The sequence below is a fragment of the Macaca mulatta genome, chromosome 16 (assembly GCF_049350105.2).
Source record: "Macaca mulatta isolate MMU2019108-1 chromosome 16, T2T-MMU8v2.0, whole genome shotgun sequence".
Taxonomy (NCBI): Eukaryota; Metazoa; Chordata; class Mammalia; order Primates; family Cercopithecidae; genus Macaca; species Macaca mulatta.
The window spans coordinates 73077475-73101200 of NC_133421.1; the positions used below are offsets into that span (position 1 = coordinate 73077475).

The window sequence follows — 23726 nt, forward strand, 5'->3', positions numbered from 1 at the left end:
TCAGAATCATGTCATTTCTCTGTCTTATAGTCATCATTGCCAGCATCCTTGTTAAAGTTAGTATGCAGGAATAGAAATTACCAACATTTAAAAGCAATTTTGAAGAAAATAAGTTACAATTTGTTACCTTTAAAATTAGCTCTGTTAATACTTAAGAAAAGCTAAAAAAAATTTTTTACAGAATAGACACTGCCAGATGGACAATGAAATAGAACATGTAATGGAAAAGAACTAAAGGAACAGAGATAGTAAGATAATGTATAAGAACATGCCAACACAATGCTTAGTGAATTTTATTAGTTCAGTAAAAAACAAAGACTAAAATTATTTCTATGCCAGATGAGTCATCAGTATTTGGCATCAGTATTTTTAGTACTTAAAAAGAGGTAACAGGCTGGGTACAGTGGATCATGCCTGTATTCCCAACACTTTGGGAGGCTGAGGCAGGAGGATCACTTGAGGCCAGGAATTCGAGACCAGCCTGGGCAACATAGTGAGACCTGTCTTTACAGAAACTTTAAAAATTAGCCATGCACAGTGGTACATGCCTGTAGTCCCAGCTACTCAGGAGGATCACTTGAGTCCAAGGCTACAGCTTCAGTGAGCTATGATCATGTCACCACACTCCAGCGTGGGTGACAGAATGAGGACCTGTCTTAAAAAAAAAAAAAGAGAAAGACAAAGAGAAGTAATAGAGTGACAAGGCAACCTGTGGAATAGGAGAAAGTATTTTCAAACCATATATCTGATAGGAGTTAATATCCAGAATATATAAGAAACTCCTACAACTCAATAGCAACAAAACAATGTTTAAAAATGGACAAAGGGGCCCGGCGCAGTGGCTCACGCCTATAATCCCAGCACTTTGGGAGGCCGAGGCGGGCGGATCACAAGGTTAGGAGGAGATTGAGACCATCCTGGCTAACTCGGTGGAACCCCGTCTCTACTAAAATTACAAAAAATTAGCCGGGCGTGGTGGCAGGCGCCTGTAGTCCCAGCTACTGGGGAGGCTGAGGCAGGACAATGGTGTGAACCTGGGAGGTGGAGCTTGCAATGAGCCAAGATCGCGCCACTACACTCCAGCCTGGGCGACAGAGCAAGACTCCATCTCAAAAAAAAAAAAATGGACAAAGGATTTACATAGACATTTCTTCAAAGAAGACATACAAATAGCCAATAGGTATATGAAAAAATGTTCAATATCACTAATTGTCAGGGAAATGCAAATCAAAACCATAATGAGATAGTACCTCACACCTGTTAACATGGCCATTATTTAAAAAAAAAAAAAAGACAGTAACAAGTTTTGGTGAGGATGTAGAGAAATCGAAACCCCATACACTGTTGGTGGGAATGTAAAATGGTGCAGTTGCTGTGGAAAACAGTATGGAGGTTCATCAGTTATTCAAAGTAGAACTACCATATGATCCAGCAATCCCACTTCTGGGTATTTATCCAAAAGAACTGAAATCAGGGTCTCAAAGAGATATTTTCACTCCTATGTTTATTGTAGCATTATTCACAATCGCCAAGAGACAAACTACCTAAGTATTAAAGGATGAATGGATCAAGAAAATGTGGTCTATATATCAATGGAAAAGAGATCCTGTAATGTGCTACAATATGAATGAAACTTGAGAACATTCTGCTAAATGAAGTAAGCCAGTCACAAAAGGACAAATATGGCATGATTCCTCTTATATGAGGCATCTAAAGTAGCCATCAGAATAGAAAGTAGAATAGTGGTTGCCAGGAGCTGGGAGAAGGAGGAAATGGGGAGTTCCTGTTCAATAGGTATAAAGTATCAATCATGAAAGTTGAAAAAGTTCTAAAGGTCTACTATACAACATTGTGCTTATAGTTAACCATGCTGTACTATTCACTTAAAAATTTAAGAGGGTAGATTTGTGTTTTAATTAGCCTCTCCCCCTATGGAAGAACAAACATCAGGGGTAGGCAACAGATGGCACTGAAATGTGAAGGTAATGGTAAGTCCATGATGCTGCCAAGACTCCTGAAAGTGATTGAGAAATGTGTAAAGTGAAAAGACTTGAACAGAATTTGACATCAAGAATGGGAAGACAGTATGAAAGCATGATCATCACTAGCATTTATTGAGCGTTTACTATGTACCAGGTTTCATACTAATAACTGCATTATCATGACAGCCCCATGAGGTATATGTATCCCCTCTTACAGAGTAACAAAATCAACATGGAGAGAAGAGTTAAGTAATTTGCAAAAGGTCACACAGTTGGTATGTCTGAGCATATAACCTACCATGATATAATACTTGTGGTTAAATGATCCTAGTGGCTATAAATTAGAAACAGAGGATTGTGACCCAAAGGAGAGGCAAATTAAGATATAGAGAGAGAGTAGCTGATCTAGTAAAATTAAAAAGCCCTAAGCCTTGCTAGGAAATACTAAACTCATGAAACCCCATGCTTTTATATAGCACATGTCATATCACATAATGTTTTCAGAGGACTGAAAGTCTTAGACTGGGCGCAGCAATCCTCATTGGTGAGCACTATACAGAAAGGACACCTCAACAAGGAACATAGTGTTTTCAAAAATAAACTGATTGTTCCCAAGGAGTCCCCTCACCCCCGCCATTTTTAACTTTTTTTCCCCGGTGTCCTATGAGTGAGATAAAAGTTTTAGATCAAGTTCTAGAAAGGTCTTAGATTGAGAATCATCAGCTCTAGAGAGTTCTTTTCAGACACATGCCTGACTTCATTGATCCTGTTTTTTACAGAGGATAATGGGGAAGTGGGGAGAAATGAAGTGGCAAAGGGCTTCTGTGAGGGAGCAAGGGAAATAACATTTGAGTCATTGTTAGGTTGTAGTCAGTATCACTCAGTTCTCATATGTTCAAAATCTGATTCACGTAAATCTTTTTTTAGCACTAAGAAAGAATCTTAAAGATTTCATCCAAGTCCTTTGTTTCACATTTAATGAAACTGCCTCCAAAAGCAGTTAATTCCACTTGCCCAGGGTAATAGAATAATAAACTTTGAACTAGAATCCAGATCTACCTTAGTCATTTCTCTCTTACCCTCTCCATGATTCTCTGTTACACTCTCAGATTTCAAAGATTTGCCAAATCTCAGGATGAAATGTACTTTTCAGTCTAAATAGTTAAAATAAAAACCAAACCCCAGATATGTTTTTTAATCGTTGGGTAAAAAAGTAAAACCTAATTTATTTTAGTTTAGTTTAGGTATTGATCTAATCTCTATATAGAATAGACTGTAGGCTGCCAAGTAGATATCGTATATTCTTAATTATTGAGGACATCTGCTAATAGTGAAGGTTGATCTTTTCCCTCCTCTTTTTAAAAGAGTTGCTTTTTTAAGAGTCCTTCCCACCATCCTCTGTAGTAATTAATTACTAAGATATGATGAAAATATCTATCTCCTAGCTTAGTCTCTTTTGTTCTTGTTTTCTCCCTTTTTTCTTTTCACTAAAAAAGACTTGTTTAAATACGTCTGTTACTTCTTTGTCTGATTGTATTTATTAGCAGAAATCTGATAGGGTTAGAAAGATTGCTAGGTCGATTTTATGTAATACTGATCTATAGGGACAGGTTGTTCTGCTGATTGCTTCTGGAACTTCAGTAGGTCTTTTTACCTTGGCTAATACCTACCTATAAATAGGTAGCTGTACTGACTGTACTGTAAGAACTAGTTGCTGAGAATTTTTAAGCTAAAAATATTCCTATCAGAGTTAATGAGGTAAAATCATCATCTGGCACCTATGGCCTGGCAAATGAATACACACTTTACTAAAGCATTTTAAAGCCATAATAAAAACAGCATGTCTGAATTCCAGCTTTTGTTAATGGAAGAATTGCCTGGTTAGACTAAGCCTTCCATGGATAACAATTATGAAATATGAACCAAATACAAAAAATAACTATTTGAAGGCACTGGAGAGTGGCAAAAGGCAGATGGAAGTGGGAAGTGAGTTTACATTTGGAATATAGGGACCAAAACCAGTATATTTTCAAGTTTGTGGCATTTTGCTTAAGGACTCTTTCCAATCTGTGGTGGCTTCAGGTGGCAGAAAGCCACAGCTTTACTTACTTGAAGTATCAAAGGACAGAATCCCAAAGCTGGCAGAACACTGGAAAGTTAGCAAGGAAATTCTAAAAGAAAGGGAGCTGCAGAGGCGTTGGATCCCAAAATGTGTGTGTAAGCCCTGCCCCAGATCCTTGGCTGACTACTGAACCATATATGTATAGAAGAAATCCTAATAAGCTCTGCAAATAAAGAAAAACCCAGAAGCTGAAAGAACTTAGGTATTTCAGCTGCTTATTATAACCGAGGAGAATTTGAGCCCAACTAAGTTAACGTGAACAAAAATCAGCATACTTGAGAGGAACATAACAGAATCCAGAGGTTCTAAAATGTATATGTTAAACCCAGTGTAATTGAATAATGTACCCCAAAAATTCATGTCCATCCAGAATCTAAGAACGTGACCTTTTTGGAAATAAGACCTTGCAGGTATAATTAAATTAAAATGAGATCACACTAAATTAGGGTGAGCCCTAAATCCAATGACGGTATTTTTTAAAAAGAAGAGAAGTCACACAGAAGTACACAAGGAAGGGGCCATGTGAATTTGGAGGCAGAAGTTGGAGTGATACAGCTATATAAGCCAAAAAACACCATGAATTTCTAGAAGCCACTAGAAACTAGGAAGGGGGGGAAAACTTCTTGAGCCTCAGAGGAAGCATGGCCGTAGGGACACCTTGATTTTGGACTTTTAGCCTCCAGAACTGTGAGAAAATAAAATTTGGTTGTTTTAAGCCACAAAGTTAGTGGTAATTTGTTATGGCAGCCCTAAGAAACTACTACACCAAGAATGTTAGTAAAAAGGAAGGAAATATTATAATAAAGATAAGAGCAGAAATCAGTGGAGTAGGAGATAGACAAACGTTAGCAATAATGAACGAAGCCAAAATTCGTTATTTGAAAAAACAAAATTTATGAAGCCCATAAATAAAATCTATGAATCTTAATATTGCTTAAGAAAAATGGGACAAAACACAAATTACTAATATCAGGAATGAAAGAGGAGATATCACTACACATTCTACAGACATAGAAAGCATAATAAGAAAATATAAGAGATGTTATAAATGCCAATAATTGCAACAACTTAGATGAAAATAACAAATTTCTTGAAAAGCACAACTTAACCAAAACTAACACAAGGTGAAATAAAATCTCTCAGGGTCTCTATTTCCTTTGAGAAATTGAACCTGCTATCAAAAATCATCCAACAAATAAAACTTCATGATCAAATGGTTTCACCATTGAATTCTATCAAGTATTTAAGAGTAGATGGGTAGATCATCTGACAGGTATATGTTTAACTTTTTAAGAAATTGCAAAATTATATTCAAAAGTGGTTGTATCATTTTTGTTCTCACTATCCATGTATGAGAGTTTCAGTTCCTTCTCATTCTTGTCAGTACATAGTATGGTCAATCTTCTAAACTGTTGATATTCTGCTACTGTGTAGTGATGTCTCATTGTGCCTTTAATTTGGATTTCACTAGTAACTGATATTCATAATCTTGTGTGCCTATTTGCTATCTGAATATCTTCTTTACATTTTGAAAGTTTTTTATCTAGTTTGGATACACGTCCTTTAACAGATACTTGATTTACAAATATTTTTTCTTCGTTTATGGCTTCTCTTTTCATTCTCTTAACAGTGTCTTTTGAAGACAGAAGTTTTTAGATGTCCAACTTGTGAATTTATGTCTTAGAGGACTGGCCTTTTTGTGTTGTGTTTTAAGATTTCTCTGACTAATCAAAGGACACAGATATTTTCTCCTAAAAATTCTGTAGTTTTATGTTTTACATTTAGGTATCTGATTTTGAGTAAATTTTTGTATATGATGCAAGATATGTGTCAACATTCTTTTTCTTTTCGGTTTTTTCTTCTTGGAGGGGAAGATACAGATACCTAGTTGTTCCCGCACCATTTGTTGTAAAGACTATTCATCTATTGGATTCCTTTTGCACCTTTATTAAAAAGTATTCATCCAGAGATACATAGTTCTATTTCTGGACTTCTGTTTTACTTATATAATATTCTATATTGATACTAATAACATACTTTATTACTGTAGCTTTATAATATATCTTGAAATCATGTCAACCCTCTAGTCTTCTTTTTTAGAGTTATTTCAGCTATTCTAGAGTCTTTACATTTCTTTGTGAAGCCTTGTAAATTTCTACCAAAAAAAAAACTGCTAGAGTTTTTATGGAGATTGGATGGATGGATGGATGATGGATGGATGGATGGATGGATGGATGGATGGATGGATGGATGGATGGATGGACGGACGGACGGAGAGACAGACAGATCAATTTGGGGGGAAAAGATAGATAATTTGGGGGGAAATCAACTTATCAGTATTGAATCTTCCAACCCATATAGTATATCTCTGCATTCATGTGGACCTTACTTAATTTCTATCAGCTATATTTTCTAGCTTTCAGTGTATAAATATTGAAAATCTTTTATACTTATCCTTCAGTATTTCATATTTCTTATGCTATTGTAAATGATGTTGCTTTTAGCTTGATTTCTAATTGTTCATTGCCAATATATAGAAGTACAATTGATTTTTACCATATTGCTCTTGTATCCTAAAACCTTGCTAAACTCACGTATTAGTTCTAATGGCTTTTTTATAGATTCAGTAAGATTTTCTGCATAGATGATCATGTTGTCTGTAAATAAAGATAATCTTAGTTCTTCCTTTTTCTTGCCTTGCTACTCTGACTAGAACTAATACAATGTTGAGTAGAAACAGAGCAGAAATTCTTGCTTTTTCTTGATCTTAGGTGGAAAGCGTTCAGTCTTTCACCATTAGATATGTCAGTATGTTCTCCGTAGATGTTCTGTATCAGGTTAAGGAAGTTCTCTGCTGTTGTTAGTTTGTTGATAATTTTTTTTCAATCAGGAATTTATATTGGATTTTGTCAGAATTCCTCAACATCAATAGAAATTATATTTTTCTTTTTTAGTTAAAATATTGCAAAACACACTGATTGATATTTGAATCTAACTTCACATTCCTAAGAGAAAACCTACTTGGTCATGACTTTTTAATATGTTGATGGATTCAATTTGCTGCAATTTTGTATATACTCTTTTGCATTTATGTTCATAAGTGATATTGGTTTCTAGAGTTTTTTTAATGTCTTTGTCTGGTTTTAGTATCATGGTAATGGGAAAGTATTCCCTCTTTACGTTTTTTTTAAAGCATTTCATTTGCATTCCATTGAAAATACTTTCTAATTTGTCTTTTGGCTTTTTCTTTGACTTACATATATTTACTTCTAGGGAACTTCCAGATATATTTCTGCTATCGATTCCAAATTTAATTTCACTGTTGTCAAAGAACATGCTTTGTATGACCTGATTTCTCTTAAATTTATATAGAATTTTTTACGGCCCAAGATACAGTCTGTCTTCATAAATGTTTCATATGCAATTGAAAAGAATTTGCTATTTTACAGTAGACAGTTCTATAAATATCAAATAGGTCAAATTGTTTTTTTCAAGACTTTTATGTCCTTGCTGATTTTCTCTCTACTTGTTCCCTTAATCATTAGAAGAGAGAGATTGAAATCTTTAACTGCAAAAATGGATTTTTTGGATTTCTGTATTACTCCTTGTAGTTTTTGCTCTTTGTCTTTGGAGTTTTGTTATTAGAGTGTGTATTTAGGACTGTTAGGTATTCTTGATGCATTGACCCAGTGATCATTAGGAAATGACCTTTTTTTTTATCCTTGATGATGTTCTTTGCTCTGAAATTACTTTGTCTAATAATAAAAACCACTCCACCTTTCCATTATTTGTGTTAGCATATATTACTTATCTTTGTCTATGCCTTTAATTTTAGCCTATTTGTATATTTATATTTACAATGAGCTTCTTATTAACATCATAGTGATGGGTCTTGCTTTTTATCCAATCTGTCTTTGGCTTCTAATTGAAATTTAGATCATTTACTTTTTTTAATTAGGGGAGGTTTAAACTATCTTCTTGCTATTTGCTTTTCATTTTTCGTATCTATTCCTTGTTCTCATCCTGCTTTTCTTTATTTCACTACCACATTTTGATTATTTGTATGAGTATATTTTTATCTCCTTAATTAGCTGTACTCTTTATTTTTTGTTCACTGTTTGATGTATGCTATGTAGGTTTAACTTATTACAATGTACTCTCAAGTGACATACCATTTCATGTATAGTATAAGACCATTACAATAATTATGTCAGGAGTGCCCCTTGGTTCAAGGATTCCCTAGGAGGACTCACAGGACTCAACATGTAGTCATTACCACAGCTATGCTTTATTATAATGAAAGGATACAAAGGAAGATCAGCAAAGGGAAAAGCCACAAGGTGCAAGTCTGGAGGAAATTAGACCCAAGCTTCCAAGTACCCACTTCCAGTTAAGTCACACAACATACACTCAGTTCTTCCAGCAATTAGTTGTGACAACATGTGTGAAATACTGTATACCAGGAAAACTCATTAGTGATTCATTGCCCAAGATTTTTACTGGGGTGTGGTCATACAGACCCCCACCTTGCCTAACACATACCAGAATTCCAGGCTCCCAGAAGGGGAGCAGGTAAACCACATTGTTTGTACAAACTGTTTAGGTACAATGAGCCATTCTGTTCTGGGAATGGTAAGAGCCCTCCTGAAATCCAAATTCCCAGACTTCTGCTAGGAGTCAACCTTGTAAGCAAGCTTTCTAAAGGGAACAGCCTCAGACCTGTTATTTTATTTCTGCAAAATGTATTTTTCCGTTTGTCCCCTCCCAACCTCTATGTTGTTGTTGTCAGACATTTTACTTATATAAATGTTATATACCCCACAATACAGCGGTTAGTTATCTTTTAAAGAATTTTAACCAATAACATAAAAATCTTATATATTTATCCATGCAGTTACCATTTCTGGTGCTCTTCATTTCTTTGTGTTAATCCATATTTCCATCTGGTGTCTTTCCTTCTGCCTGAAGGACTTTAACATTTCTTGCATTATGGATTGGCTAGTGATTAATTTATTCAGCCTCTATATGTCTGTAAAGGTCATTATTTTAATATGATTTTTGAAATATTTGAAAGCTGTTTTCACTGGGTAAAGAATTCTAAGTTGACAGATTTTTTTTCCTTTCCATAATTTAAAACTATAAATCCACTGCCTTCTCACGTGTATTATTTGTGACAAGGAATCTGCTGTCATTCTTTCCTTTGTTCCTCTGTACTTAATGTCATTTCTTCTCTAGCTGCTTTTAAGATTTTTCTCTTTATCACTGTTTAAATCAATTTGATGTGCCTTAGTGTCATTTTCTTCATGTTTCTTGAACTTGAGGTTTATTGAACTTCTTGCATCGGTGGGCTTATAGTTTTCTTCAAATTTGGAAATTTTGTAGACATAGTTTTTTAAATATATTTTCTTTCTCCCACCCTTCAGAGACTGCATTTGCAACTATATTTGGCCACTTGGAGTTATCTCACAGTTCACTGATGCTATTTTTATTTTGGAGGGTCCTTTTCTCTGTGTTTTTAATTTTGTGTAGTTTTTATTCCTGTGTCTTCAAGGTCATTCATCTTTTCCTCTGTAATGTCAAATGTGTCCCTAATTCTATCTAGTGTATTTTTTCATTTGAGATGGGTGTGTGTTTGTTTGTTTGTTTGTTTGTTTGTTTGTTTGTTTTGAGATGGACAAGCGAGTTTGTTTGCTGGCTCTGTCACCCAGCCTGGAGTACAGTGGCGCAATCTCGGCTCACTGCAACCTCTGCCTCCTGGGTTCAAACAATTCTCTTGCCTCAGCCTCCCGAGTAGCTGGATTACACATACCCGCCACCACACTTGACTAATTTTTGTATTTTTAGTAGAGATGGGGTTTTGCCATGCTGGCCAGGCTGGTCTCAAACTCCTGACCTCAGGTGATCTGCCCACCTCGGCGTCCTAAAGTGTTGGAATTACAGGCGTGAGTCACTGCACCCAGCCTCATTTCGATGTTCTTGTTTTATATCTAGAAGTTCAGTTTGAGTCTTTATAGCTTCCATGTTCATACCTTTTGAGCATATTTAATATAGTAATAATCTGTTTTAAAATATTTCTCTACTAATTCTAACATCTGTCTTATTTATTAGTTTCAGTTGATTGATTTTGTTTCTCCTAAATATGAATCATATTTTCTTGCCTCTTTGCATGCCTGATAATATCTTTTTGGTTATCTGATGTGAATTATAGCTTGTTGGGTGTTAGAAATTTTCGTATTCTTATACATATTCTTAAGCTTTTTTCTGAAATGTTATTTGCAAACAATATGATCAGTTTTCTGTCTTGCCTTAATCATTTGTTAAGCAGGACCAGAGCAGCATGTATTCCAGATCTAATGGTTTGCTACTACTGAAATAAGACCCTTCTGAGTATTCTACCGAATGTCCTGTGTATTTCTTTCTTTTCTATCTTTTCTTTTTTTTTTTTTTTTCTTGAGACAGAGTCTCGCTCTGTTGCCCAGGCTGGAGTGCAGTGGCATGATCTCAGCTCATTGCAGCCTCCATCTCCCGGGCTCAGGCAATTCTCCTGCCTCAGCCTCCTGGGTAGCTGGGACTACAGGTGAGTGCCACCATGCCCGGCTAAGTTTTTGTATTTTTAGTAGAGACAGGGTTTCACCATGGCCAGGCTGGTCTCAAACTCCTGACCTCAGGTGATCTTCCTGCCTCGGCTTCCCGAAGTGCTGGGATTACAGGAGTGAGCCACTGTGCCTGGCCGAATGTCCTGTAAATTTTTCCATTATGGCTGGTAAGAACAGGCAATATTTCTGGCCCTGTGTAAGAAGCGGATACTATTTTTTCTAACCTTGGATAGATCTTTTTCTCAACCTTGGGTAGTTTCCTCACATACACATGCTGGTAAGTACTCTGTTGATTACTCAAGGGTTAATTTCCACAGATCTCCAGAATTATTTCTGCATAGCTTTCTTCTTACCAGAACTCTGTCCTTTGAACTCTCACTGCCTTGGTCTCCTGGGATTCTCAGCCCCACCTCCTCGAGTAAGGGAATATGTCAGATTCAGACTGGGTTCTCTCTCTGCATTGTTGAATCTCTGTGTGTTTTGGAATTTTCTTTTTTTTTTTTTTTTTTTTTTTTTTTTTTTTGAGACGGAGTCTCGCTCTGTCGCCCAGGCTGGAGTGCAATGGTGCGATCTCGGCTCACTGCAAGCTCCGCCTCCCGGGTTCACGCCATTCTCCTGCCTCAGCCTCCCGAGTAGCTGGGACTACAGGTGCCCACAACCGCGCCCGGCTAATTTTTTTTTTTGTATTTTTAGTAGAGACGGGGTTTCACCGTGGTCTGGATCTCCTGACCTTGTGATCCGCCCGCCTCGGCCTCCCAAAGTGCTGGGATTACAGGCGTGAGCCACCGCGCCCGGCCGTTTTGGAATTTTCTAGATAGCTTTCTGTTATTGATTTCTAACAATTCCATTGTGGTCTGAGAGCAGATATTATATGCTTTCTATTCCTTTAAATTCATTAAGGTCTATTTTATGGTTCAGAATATGGTCTGGTTGGTAAATACTCTGTGTGAACTTGAAAAGAATGTGCATTCTGCTCTTGTTGGGTAAAGTTATCTATGGATGTCAGTTATATTCAGGTTTTTGATGGTATTGTTGAGTTCAACTGTGTCCTTACTGATTTTTCTGCCTGTGGGATCTATTTCTGTTAAAAGGATGTTGAAATCTATATATGAGATCTATAAAGATCTTCATATGTTTCTGGAGAATTTACCCCTTTATCATTGTGTAATGCCCGTCCGTGTTCCTAATTGTTATCTGTTAGATCAATTCAGAATAAAAAAAAATAAAAGTTTTTATCTTACCTTCACTTACTCCTTCTTTAGTGCTTTTCCTTCCTTTATGTCGATTTTAGTTTCTGACCTATATTATTTTCCCTCTCTAAAGAATTTTTCTTAACATTTCTTGCAAGGCAAGTCTGGCAACAAATTTCCTCAATTTTTATTTGTCCAAGAAAGTCTTTATTTCTCCTTTATTTCTGAAGGATAATTTCTCAAGGTACAGAATTCTAGGTTGGTGAGGTTTTCTCTCAACGTTTTAAATATTTTACTCCACTCTCTCCTTGCTTACATGGTTTCTGAGAAGTCACATATATGTAATTCTTATCTTTGTTCCTCTGTAGATGAGCCATTTTATAATCCGACTTCTTTCATGATTTGTTCTTTATCTGTAGTTTCAAAATGATATGCTTAAGTATAGCTTAGGGGGCATTTATTACAGTTGATGTTCTCCAACCATCTTGTGGTTTGGTGTCTGATATTAATTTGGGGGAAATTCTCAGTCATTATTGTTTCAAATATTTATTCTGTTCCTTTTTCTCTTTTTTTTCTCCTTCTGGTATTCCCCATTATGCATATTTACACCTTTTGTAATTGTTCCACAGTCATTGGATATTTTATTCTGGGTTTTTTTCAGTCTTCATTCTCTTCATTTTTCAGTTTTGAAAGTTTCTATTGATACATCCTCAAAATCAGAGATTCTTTACTCTGATTTTGTCTGTTAATAGACCACATACAGACCATTAATAGTCCCATTAAAGGCATTCTTCACTTCTGTTGCAGTGTTTTTTAATCTCTAGCATTTCTTTTTTAGTTCTTCCATAGGATTTCCATCTCTTTGCTTACATTACCCACTATTGTTGCATGCCGTCTACTTTATCCATTAGCGCCTTTAACGTATTAATCATAGTTGTTTTAAATTCCCAGTCTGTGGATTACATCTCTGCCATGTGTGGTTCTGGTGCTCACCCTGTCTCTTCACGCTGTGTTCTTTGCCTTTTAGTATTCCTTGTACATTTTTCTTGTTAGCTGGATATGATCTACTGTGTGAAAGGAACTGCTGTAAATGGGCCTTTAGTATTAATCATTTGGTAGTGAGCTGTGGTGATAAGGAAGCGTTCTGTGGTTCAGTAGATGGGTCTCAGTTTTTTAGTGAGCTTGTGCCTCTGAACTATAAGCTTCATAAGTGTTCCTCAGGTATTGTTTTCCTTCCCCACTTCAGTGGAAGAGAGTTGGATATTTCCCTTCTCCCACATGGAATGCTTCCCTTCAGTTAGGCACTGTTAGTACTCTAGCAGGTTGGGCTCTGGTGAACTAGGTTCCCCTGAGGGAGGCCTTGTTAAGAGCATTGTGCTTTGGCATATTTCAAAATGGTTACTTTTCCCCTTCTTCTGCCAGAAGCTTGAGAGGATTTTTCTTCAGTATGTACTGTGAGAACCTGGTTGGGCTCTTAGAGGTAAGTCACACAAAATGGTGGCGGCCCCCATCTCTGAGTGCCCCTGGAGTTGTTAACTCTCAGACTTGTCCACATGGAGCCTCCAGCAGTTTGTCACCAGCAAGTCAGGTTTTCCTACCCTCGCTCTGTATTTTCCACTCTGGTAAGCTGTGACTCCCTGATTGTACTCAGTGGTTTGCCCTGTGCCCTCACCTCTTATAGATCCTAGAATTGCTGGAATTGCTATTTTTCAGTCTGTTCAGGTTTTTACTTGTTATTAGGATGAAGTGGTGACTTCCAAGCTCCTTACATGTGAAATTGGAAACTGGAGATCTCCCTTCTTACACTGTGGCCTGGAAATGCTTTCAAGGCAATAAGTGGGCAGTCACAGGATTTGCCTCTTTTGTTTTCCATCTCTGAGGAATCACTGTTTTTCATTGCCTTATGTCTGCTGTCTTAAAACCTATTTCATATATTTTGTGTAAAGGTTTGTTTATTGTTTAGGTGGGAGGGTTAATCTGGTCCTGGTTACTCCATCTTGGCCAGAAGTGGAAATTCATGTCAAATTTTTAAAAAGAATATTACAGATGGAGCAGACCAGAACATAAACCAGTGTCTCATTAGAAAGTAACTGTCTTGGTAGTTAGAATTAGGTTCTCTGTAAGCTCCAATGCATATTGTACTTACAATAATGAAGAATTAAATGAGTCATTGTTTACATAACAATAAACTTCACATGTAGCATTAGCAAGACTTTAGTTCCTAAATGGATGGATGTGGATCCAGCCTTCTCAATAACTTTTCTAAATGAAAGTGAGTCTTAAAAAAAAAAAAAATTCATACTGTCCTCTCTAAATAGTAACTCTGAGGCATTTTCCCCCTTCCCCCAGCTTCCTATAGGAAATACTGTTCACTGATTATCAGTGCCTTGGCTAGTATCCATGTCTTACCTGTGACATGCACAGAGCCTGGAAAACATTTTTTCTTCCCTCTCTTGTTATTTAATAGTCTTCTTGTTTATGATGGTAGCCTTTAAACAGGGAATGTATTCCTGAAAGATGGCAAACAAATGATTCATTTTCTTTTATTATTATAGTACAGAGCAGTGATTTTCAAAGACTGGGTTTGCCCCCTTAACTGTCTTCCCCTAGCCTTCCTGTTCTACTAAAACCAAGTCTGTACACATTTCTCTGCAGTTGAGAGTGGAAATCATATTAGCTTTATTCACAAATCCGTTTACTAAACATTATGGGATGTATATCCCCTCTGACAAGAACTGTAGTGACACATTACTAGGCTGGGTGATTATGGTGGGGTGAGTTAATGAGATGCAAGGGTAGCAGCATAGGGGTGGACATCATCATGTCAGATACAGATATTTGGTGGCTTTATACAGAAGAAATGTGAGAGATGCAAGATTATCCATTAAAATAAAAGCAAAACGTCTTGAGAACCTAAATTATATGGCTATCATTCATTAAGAATTTACTAGGTTCTGAGTAAGGACTTAACATACATTTCCCCATTTAACCCTATCAGGTAGATGCTCTTATTATCCTCATTTTACAGATGACAAAACTGAGGCTTAGAGTGAACCAGCAACCCCTTCAAGATTACAGCACTGTAAATAACAGTGGAATGGGAAAAGAGGAAAGGGATTATATCTAAGAGATATTCTTCAAGAGTAATTGATAAGACCTGTGACAAATTAATTGTAATGATTAAGGAGGAAGAAATTATGGGTAAGTCCCAAGTTTCTATCTTGGAAGACCAGACAGATATGGTGTTTCATTAACTGTGGTGACAAATGGAAGAGAACGAATAGATTAAGGTAAGTGAGATAAATTTAGCTTTAAACATTTTAAGTTTGAGATTTCTGTTGGATATCCAAGGTGATAACTTTTCTAAGTTGTTGGAAATGCTGTACAGGACCAAGGTCTAGAATAGAATAAACTTGGGCACCATCACCCCTTAGATTGTGTGAAAGCCACTAGTCTCTTCCTTTGAGATTGATAAGAAAAAAGCAATAAAATATAGAACCTAGGATTGGCAGTATTTTAAAGATGGACAGAAAGCATGAATCATTAAAGATATATCAGGAGAAGACAAGAAAAGAACTGGAAGAAAGTATTATCACGTTAAACCCAAGAAAGGAGGCTATTTCAAAAAGTGGGGATGGGTAAACAGTGTGAAATACTAAAAAGTGATTAAGAAGGATAAAGACTGAAAATAAATAATTTGATTTAACAGAAAGTCTTTAGTGACTTTAACTAAAACAATTAGAGCAGAGTATTTTGGATGGAAGCCAGGCTATAAATTATTGCTATGAAAGTGAAAATTGCAAACATGGTTCTCTCCAAACTTTGGGTGGTAAAAGGAAGAATGGAGTTGAAGAACCAACATCAAAGGGAAGATGGCTCAAAAAGGGCCAATATGTTTTTGTATCCTTTTTGTTTAGTTTTGTTTTAAATAAGTGTGTGTGGGAGGGGGTGATTATGATTACACTGGATGTCTCTGTTGGCTTGATGATATGGATGGTGATAACAGCTAACACAGTTAACAGCCAGACACTGTCCTAAGCACATCACATGTATTAACTCATTTTATCTCCACAGTATCATTAACACTATTTTAAACATGAGGAAACTGAAATATCAATAACATAAGCAGAGCTTGCACAGAGATAGGATGCAAACTGAGGCAGCCTGACTCCAAGTCCACAGTTTTACCCTCCCTGCTGTATGTTTCTCTGCTCACCCAAAAAAGTGATTCTGCTTTATTTATTCTAATTTTCTTAACAGAATGTATCTAGAGTGAACACTTCTCAGACCATTATCTTTAGACTGTGTTTTAGGACCTGATTCAAATTGCTTTCCATTCTTCAGAAACTTATTTCCTGGGATAGGAATAGCTGCCCACTCTAGTCCTATTCCTGAGCACAAAGAATAAACAGACTTGACTCTTGTAAATGGAAGAATGAGCCCTTCCAGAAACTCAGTAGAAAAATGAGCTCCTACCATGGTTTAAGTATTAAGAAAAAATAAGTGTGTGTTTTGCCTTTTGTTTGGTGTTAATGTGATACCAGATTTTGTCTGAAGCACCTGTGTTTTCCCTGTTTTATGTAGAGAATAGCATGCATGGCATGAACCCCAAAGATAAGCCCCAAATTATCTTTTGCTCAAAGGAATAGAGGTACTTAGAGGCTAGACTTTATAGTCATTATAGAAGAATGTGAGGAAATACAACTCTACTTTTATTTGCACCAGACTTTGGCTGTGTTACACACACTTTCTTCTGCCAGTCCTGTGACTGACTTCTTTTTAAATGATTCATGGTTGTTTTCCATGAATAAATATGCGTTAGTCAAGATCCAGTTACAGCCCCCACTTCCCCTTCCCCTCTTTCTCCTAGCTGCAGCTGTTGATATTTGCATTTGACTGGACAGATGTGTTAGCCATAATGCGTTTTTGTTTTTTAAAGGTTTACACTTTGCCTTAGTTGAAGAAAGATAAGGTTTTTTTTTCGTGGGTCCCACCTCCCACCACCACCCCCCCAGCCCAGAGTGCAGTGGCATAATCATAGTTCACTACAGCCTCGACCTCTTGGACTCAAACTATCCTCCCACCTCAGGCTCAGACTACAGCCACATGCCACCATACCCAGCTAATTTTTGTATTTTTGTAGAGACTAGGTTTTGCCATGTTATCCAGGCTTATCTTGAACTCCTGGGCTCAAGTAGTCTTCCCGCCTTAGCTTCCCAGAGTGCTGGGATTATAGGCATGAGCCACTGTACCCAGCCCCTAAATTTTCCTTATAAACCTAGATATATAATTATAATTATTGATGATCTCACAGAAACTTTCCTAGAAAGAATTCATTTGTCTGCCATAAGCCTAATTTACACTGAAGAGACAGACACAGTGATTAAAGACTGGAGGAGTTCTTAAATCCTTAAAGAAACTACTAGGCCAGGCGTGTTGGCTCATGGCTGTAATCCCAGCACTTTGGGAGGCCAAGGCTGGCAGATTGGTTCAGTTCAGGAGTTCGAGACCAGCCTGGTAACATGGTGAAACCCTGTCTCTACAAATAAATACAAAAATTAGCCCGGCATGGTGGCATGTGCCTGTAGTCCCAGCTACAGGAGGCTGAAATGGGAAGATTGCTTGAGCCTGGGAAGTCGAGACTGCAGTGGGCTGTGATCACACTACTGCACTCCATCCAGCCTAGGTGACAGAGTAAGACCCTGTCTCTTAAAAAAAAAAATAAAAGAAAGAAAGAAACTACTTTCCCAAGTTTATCTTATTTGTGTGCCCTATTAGAATGCTTTTCCTTTTTATGTTTTTCCCAAAACATTTTATTAGAAAAATTTCCAGATATACAAAATGAAAGAATTTTACAACAAACACTCATATGCCCACTATCTTGATTTCATCATAAACATTTTCTGTCTCATTTTGTCACATCTGTTCATCTGCCTATCTCTTTATGCACCTATCATTTTTTATGCATTTCAAAGTAAATTGCAGCTATCAGTATACTTCACTGGAATGCTTCTAGAAGGGTGAAGTGGTCTTCCTGCTCTGTTGCTGCCTTGGCTCTACCATTTTCTGGGTTCTGTGGATAAGAAAGTCACATTCTGTTGCTAAGTGGTATGGATTAATTCATCTTTTTTCCTTAGCTCAGCTTTAGTTGTGATGATAACTTGTCACTGAATTACTTCAGTGGTTTCTGCCTTAGAAAATCTCTTGGAAACCAGCAGATATTCAAAATAAAGCAACATTTGTTTAGGCATGTGAACCCCACAGAGAATAGTCATTACATTCATCCCCATAATGCAGGCCAACAGTACTTTCTTGTTCATGTGTTCTAAATTTGTAGTTGAGTACATAGAAAGTAGGGCTTTCTTTTGTCATATTGATCTGATAAAAGCCCTAGGTTTTGAGGTACAGGAACCATCCATTTCTGGGCTGTTCTTGGTGTCTACAGTTGTTTTGCCATATGGTACTGGGCTAATTTTGTCTGTGTTCCTCTCTTGAGGCTTTTGTGAATTAATTACGTTTTTAGAAAATTTTTAAAATAACTTTTTAAAATGTCAAAGCTTTCTCAGTAGAATAAAATATGATGAGGCATTATGTCAACATGAGAACAAGTTATCTTAATAGACTATTTCTCAGAAACTGAAATCTTTGAGTCTATACTTATTCCATGTTATAAATTAGCATTAGTCATATTCGTGAAAGCCTCCTTTGAAACAACATGTAAAGTAATCTTGGACCTGAAGAGATAAGTCTATTTAGAAAGCAGCTAAGTCTCTGAATAGTTCTCCGCTCTGGAAAGGTCATCTCTGGCCAAGCATGAAATTCCTAAAGGGAAGTACAAAGAGAGGTAAGGGAAAAGAAGCTGGCTTAGCTAGTCATATAAGCCTAATCAATTCTGGTCATCAATGGGATAACTCATGCCACATTCAGATTTAATAATCAAATCCTTTAGAACAAATACAACATAATATAATAGAAAAGGCCTGGCTTTTAGAGTGAGAACTAGGTTTGGGGTCTAGTTCTTTAACTGTGTGGCCTTGCATCCCTATAGGCCTAATTAGACTCATCTATAAAAATGCTATAAGAATTTTATGAGGGGCCCATAGTTCCTTTTGTCAGGAGAACCCACAACTGAGGCAGTCCTGGGTGAGGTTTATCTCCCCTCCCTTTTTACCTCCCCAAGTCATGGAGCCAGCTGATCTTTCTGTTTCCTCTTTCCTCCCTAAGACTACTTGACCAGAGCTCAGTACATCTGTTCTGAATGTCTGCTCCTCCATCAAGGTCTCTCAGATGCCCAAGAAACCCCCTGAGTGGTTAGCTACCTCCTGCTATCAAATGACATCACAGAAAAGCAGAGTATGAAGCTCTAAGAATCAATCCTTGCACTGAAGCAACCATTAAGCTGGCAAAAAATGACAAAATCATCTTTTTCAGAATTCTAGAGTCTAATCAAAACTTAAAGCTACAAGAGGAGTGCTTAGTGAAGAAAGAGGTTACTCAATTTCAGCATTTAATGAAATCTGTCAGATCACTGGCTGACCACTGAGATAACAGAAGAGAGACTTCAGTGACCACACACAATAAGGAGTAGAGTCATCGCAAAAATTGTTTGGAAAAGTCACTAAAGAGACAACAGTAGGGCCAAAATAAGCAACAACAGAAAACCCTGTGAAGGAGGTAGAATCTGATATCCAGAGTTACCACATTATAATATTCAGAAGGCACAGTTTTTGATAAAAAATGACAAGGCATACAAAGAAATAGGAAAGTATGGCCTATTCAAAAATAAATTGACAGAAACCATTGCTGAGGAAGCTAAGACATTGGACTTATCAAAGAAAGACTTTAAATCAACTGTATTAAATAGGCTCAAAGAGCTAAAGGAAACCATGGGTGGAAGGATACCAGGAGAACAATGTATGAGCAAATAGAGTATATCAACAGAGACAGAAATTATAAAAAGGAAACAAATAGAAATTCTGGAGTTGGAAAGTATAATAGATAAAATTTAAAATTCACCAGAGAAGTTCAACAGAGTTGAGTAGGCAGAAGAAACAGTGAACTTGAAGATAAACAGTTGGAATTATTCAGTCTAAAGAAGAGAAAGAAAAAATAATATAGAAAGATGAACAGAGCCTACAAGATCCACGGAACATCATCAAGTTTACAAATGCACACTTGAGAGTCTCAGAAGAAGAGAAAGTGAACGGGTCAGAAAAAAAATCTATAAAAAGCAAACAAACTTGAGCTAATAACATGTATTCAGCAAAGTTGCAGGATACAATATCAGCTCACAAAAAGCAGTTATGTTTCTTCTATATACTATATTAAGGTTTAATGTTGTTAAGATATTGGTACTACCCAAAGCAGTCTACACATACAACACAATCCTTAACAAAATTCCAATAGCCTGTTGGGCAGGAATGGAAAAGAAAATTCTCAAATTCACATGGACGTGCAAGGGCCCTGAATAGCCAAAATGATATTGAAAAAGAAGAACAAAGTTGGAAGTGTCAAACGTCCCAATTTCAAAACATCCTAAAGCTATATTAATCAAAACACTGTGATACTGGCATAGGAATACACATAAAGGCCAATGTAATACAATTGAAAGTCCAGAAATAAACCCTATACATCTATAGCCAATTGCTTTTCAACAAGGGTGCTAAGTCTAGGAAAGAATAGTCTGTTCAGCAAATGGTGCTGGGACAACTGGATATCTACCTGCAAAAGAATGAAGTTGGGCCCTACCTCACACCATACAGAAAAATCAACTCAAAATGAATCAACAGCCTAACCTACAGATACATAAGAGCTACAACTATAAGACTCTTAGAAAAAGAGTACAGGAAAAATCCTCATGACCTTAGATTGGGCAAAAGATTCTTAGCTATTACACCAAAACCATGAGGAACAACAGTAACCAAAATAATATTTTGAACTTCATTAAAATTAACTTTGTGTATCAAAGGACACTACGAAGAAAATGAAAAGACAGCCCACAAAATGGGAGATAATATTTGCAAATCATGTATCTGATAAGGATCTAGTATCCAGAATATATAAAAAACTCCTACAAATGAACAACAGAAAGACAACCCAATTTAAAAATGAATAAATGACTTGAGTAGACATTTTTCAAAGAAGATACACAGACCTCTAGCTTATGAAAAGATGTTCAGCATCATTAGTCATTAGGGAATGCAAATTAAAATCACAGTGAGATACTATTTTACACCCACTAAGATGGCTATAATAAAAACAAAAATAAACTAACAAGTATTAATGAGGATTTGGAAAAATATGAACTCTTGTACATTGCTGGTGGGAATGTAAAATAGGACAGCCACTGTCGAATAGTTAAACATAGAATTGCTATATGATCCAATAATTTCATTTTTAAGTATCTGCGCCAAAGAATTGAAAACAGGAGCTCAAATACATACCCAGGAATATACAGAGCACCACTATTCACAGTAGCCAAAGGTAGAAACAATCCAAATATGCATCAGTGGATGAATGGATCAGCATCATGGTATATACGTACAATGTATGTTACTCAACCATCAAAAGGAATGAAGTACTGATACAAGCTACAACATGAATGAACCTTGAATTACGCTAAGTGAGAGAAGACAGACACAAAATGTCACATCTCATGTGTGAGATATCCAAATAAGTAAATCCACAGACACAAAAAGCAAATTGCTGTTTTCCAGAGATGTGGGAAGGGAGCAATGGAGAATAACTCTTTAGTAATATAGGGTTTTCTTTTGCAGCAACAAAAATGTTTTGGAACTAGATAGAAGTGGCAGTTGTGCAATATTGTGAATGTACTAGATGCCATTGAATTGTACACTTTAAAGTGGTTAATTTTACATTTCACCTTGATTTTTAAAAATTCTGTGAAGAATATATATAAAAATCTACAATCGTGAGATTTCCCTTTTTATTTATTTATTTTATTTTACTTTAAGTTCCAAGATACAAATGCAGAACTTGTAGGTTTGTTACGTAGGTATACATGTGCCATGGTGGTTTGCTGCACCTATCAACCCAGCATCTAGGTTTTAAGCCCCACATGCATTAGTTATTTGTCCTAATGCTCTTCCTCCTCTTGTCCCCACATCCCCCGACTGGCCATGGTGTGTGTTGTTTCCCTCCCTGTGTCCTTGTATTCTCATTGTTCAACTCCCACTTATGAGTGAGAACATGTGGTGTTTGGTTTTCTGTTTCTGCGTTAGTTTACTGAGGATGAAGTCTTCCAGCTTCATCTTTGTCCCTGCAAAGGACATGATCTCATTCCTTTTTATGGCTGCGTAGTATTCCATGGTACATATATACCACATTTTATTTATCCAGTCTATCATATATGGGCATTTGGGTTGATTCCATATCTTTGCTATCGTAAATAGTGCTGCAGTAAACATATGTGTGCATGTGTCTTTACAGTAAAATGATTTATGTTGCTTTAGGTATAGTAATGGGATTGCTGGGTTAAATGGTATTTCTGATTCTAGATCCTTTGAGGAATCGCCACACTGACTTCCACAGTTTTTGAACTAATTTACATTCTCACCAACAGTGTAAAAGTGTTCCTGTTTCTCCACAGCCTCACCAGCATCTATTGTTTCCTGACTTTTTAATAATTGCCATTCTGACTGGTGTGAGATGATATATCATTGTGGTTTTGATTTGCATTTCTCTAATGGTCAGTGATGTTAAGCTTTTTTTTTTTTTTTTTTTTTTTGTATGCTTGTTGGCTGCATAAATGTCTTCTTTTGTGAAGTGTCTATTCATATTCTTTGCCCACTTTTTGATGGGGTTGTTTTTTTTCTTGTAAATTTGTTTAAGTTCCTTGTAAATTGTGGATATTAGACCTTTGTCAGATGGGTAGGTTGCAAAAACTTTCTCCCATTCTGTAGATTGCCTATTCACTCTGATGATGGTTTCTTTTGCTGTGCAGAAGCTCTTTAGTTTAATTAGATCCCACTTGTCAATTTTGGCTTTTGCAGCAATTGTTTTTTGCATTTTTATCATGAAGTCTTTGCCCATGCCTATGTCCTGAATGGTATTATCTAAATTTTCTTCTAGGGTTTTTATGGTTTGGGATTTTACATTTAGGTCTTAAATCCATCTTGAGTTAATTTTTGTCTAAGGTGTAAGGAAGGGGTCCAGTTTCAGTTTTCTGCATATGGTTAGCCAGTTTTCCCAGCACCATTTATTAAATAGGGAGTCCTTTCCCCATTGTTTGTTTTTGTCAGGTTTGTCAAAGATCAGATGGTTGTAGATGTGTGGTGTTATTTCTGAGGTCTCTGTTCTGTTCCATTGGTCTGTATGTATGTTTTGGTACCAGCACCATGCTATTTTGGTTACTATAGCCTTGTAGTATAGTTTGAAGTCAGGTAGCATGATGCTTCCAGCTTTGTTCTTTTTGCTTAGGATTATCTTGGCTATACAGGCTCTTTTTTTGTTCCATATGAATTTTAAAGTAGTTTTTTCTAATTCTGTGAAGAATCTCAATGGTAGTTTGATGGGAATAACATTGAATCTATAAATTACTTTGAGCAGAATATCCATTTTCATAATATTGATTCTTACTATCCATGAGCATGGAACGCTTTTCCATTTGTTTATGTCCTTTCTTATTTCCTTGAGCAGTGGTTTGTAGTTCTCCTTGAAGAGGTCCTTCACATCCCTTGTTAGCTGTATTCCTAGGTATTTTATTCTCTTTGTAGTGATTGTGAATGGGAGTTCATCCATGATTTGGCTCTCTGCTTGTCTAATGTTGGTGTCTAGGAATGCTTGTGGTTTTTGCACATTGATTTTGTATCCTGAG

General features: G+C 36.6%; 1 protein-coding gene and 1 long non-coding RNA gene across 5 annotated transcripts in view; one reads left to right on the forward strand and one right to left on the reverse strand.

Moving 5' to 3' along the window:
• Positions 1-23726, forward strand: part of TANC2 (tetratricopeptide repeat, ankyrin repeat and coiled-coil containing 2) — a 475420-nt gene that overhangs the window by 320502 nt on the left and 131192 nt on the right. The gene's annotated exons all lie outside the window — the stretch shown is intronic.
• Positions 16209-20012, reverse strand: LOC144335861 (uncharacterized). Its single transcript, XR_013407057.1, has 2 exons — positions 17353-20012; positions 16209-17149 (listed from the first exon to the last, which is right to left on the reverse strand). It is a non-coding gene; the product is annotated as an uncharacterized LOC144335861 (long non-coding RNA).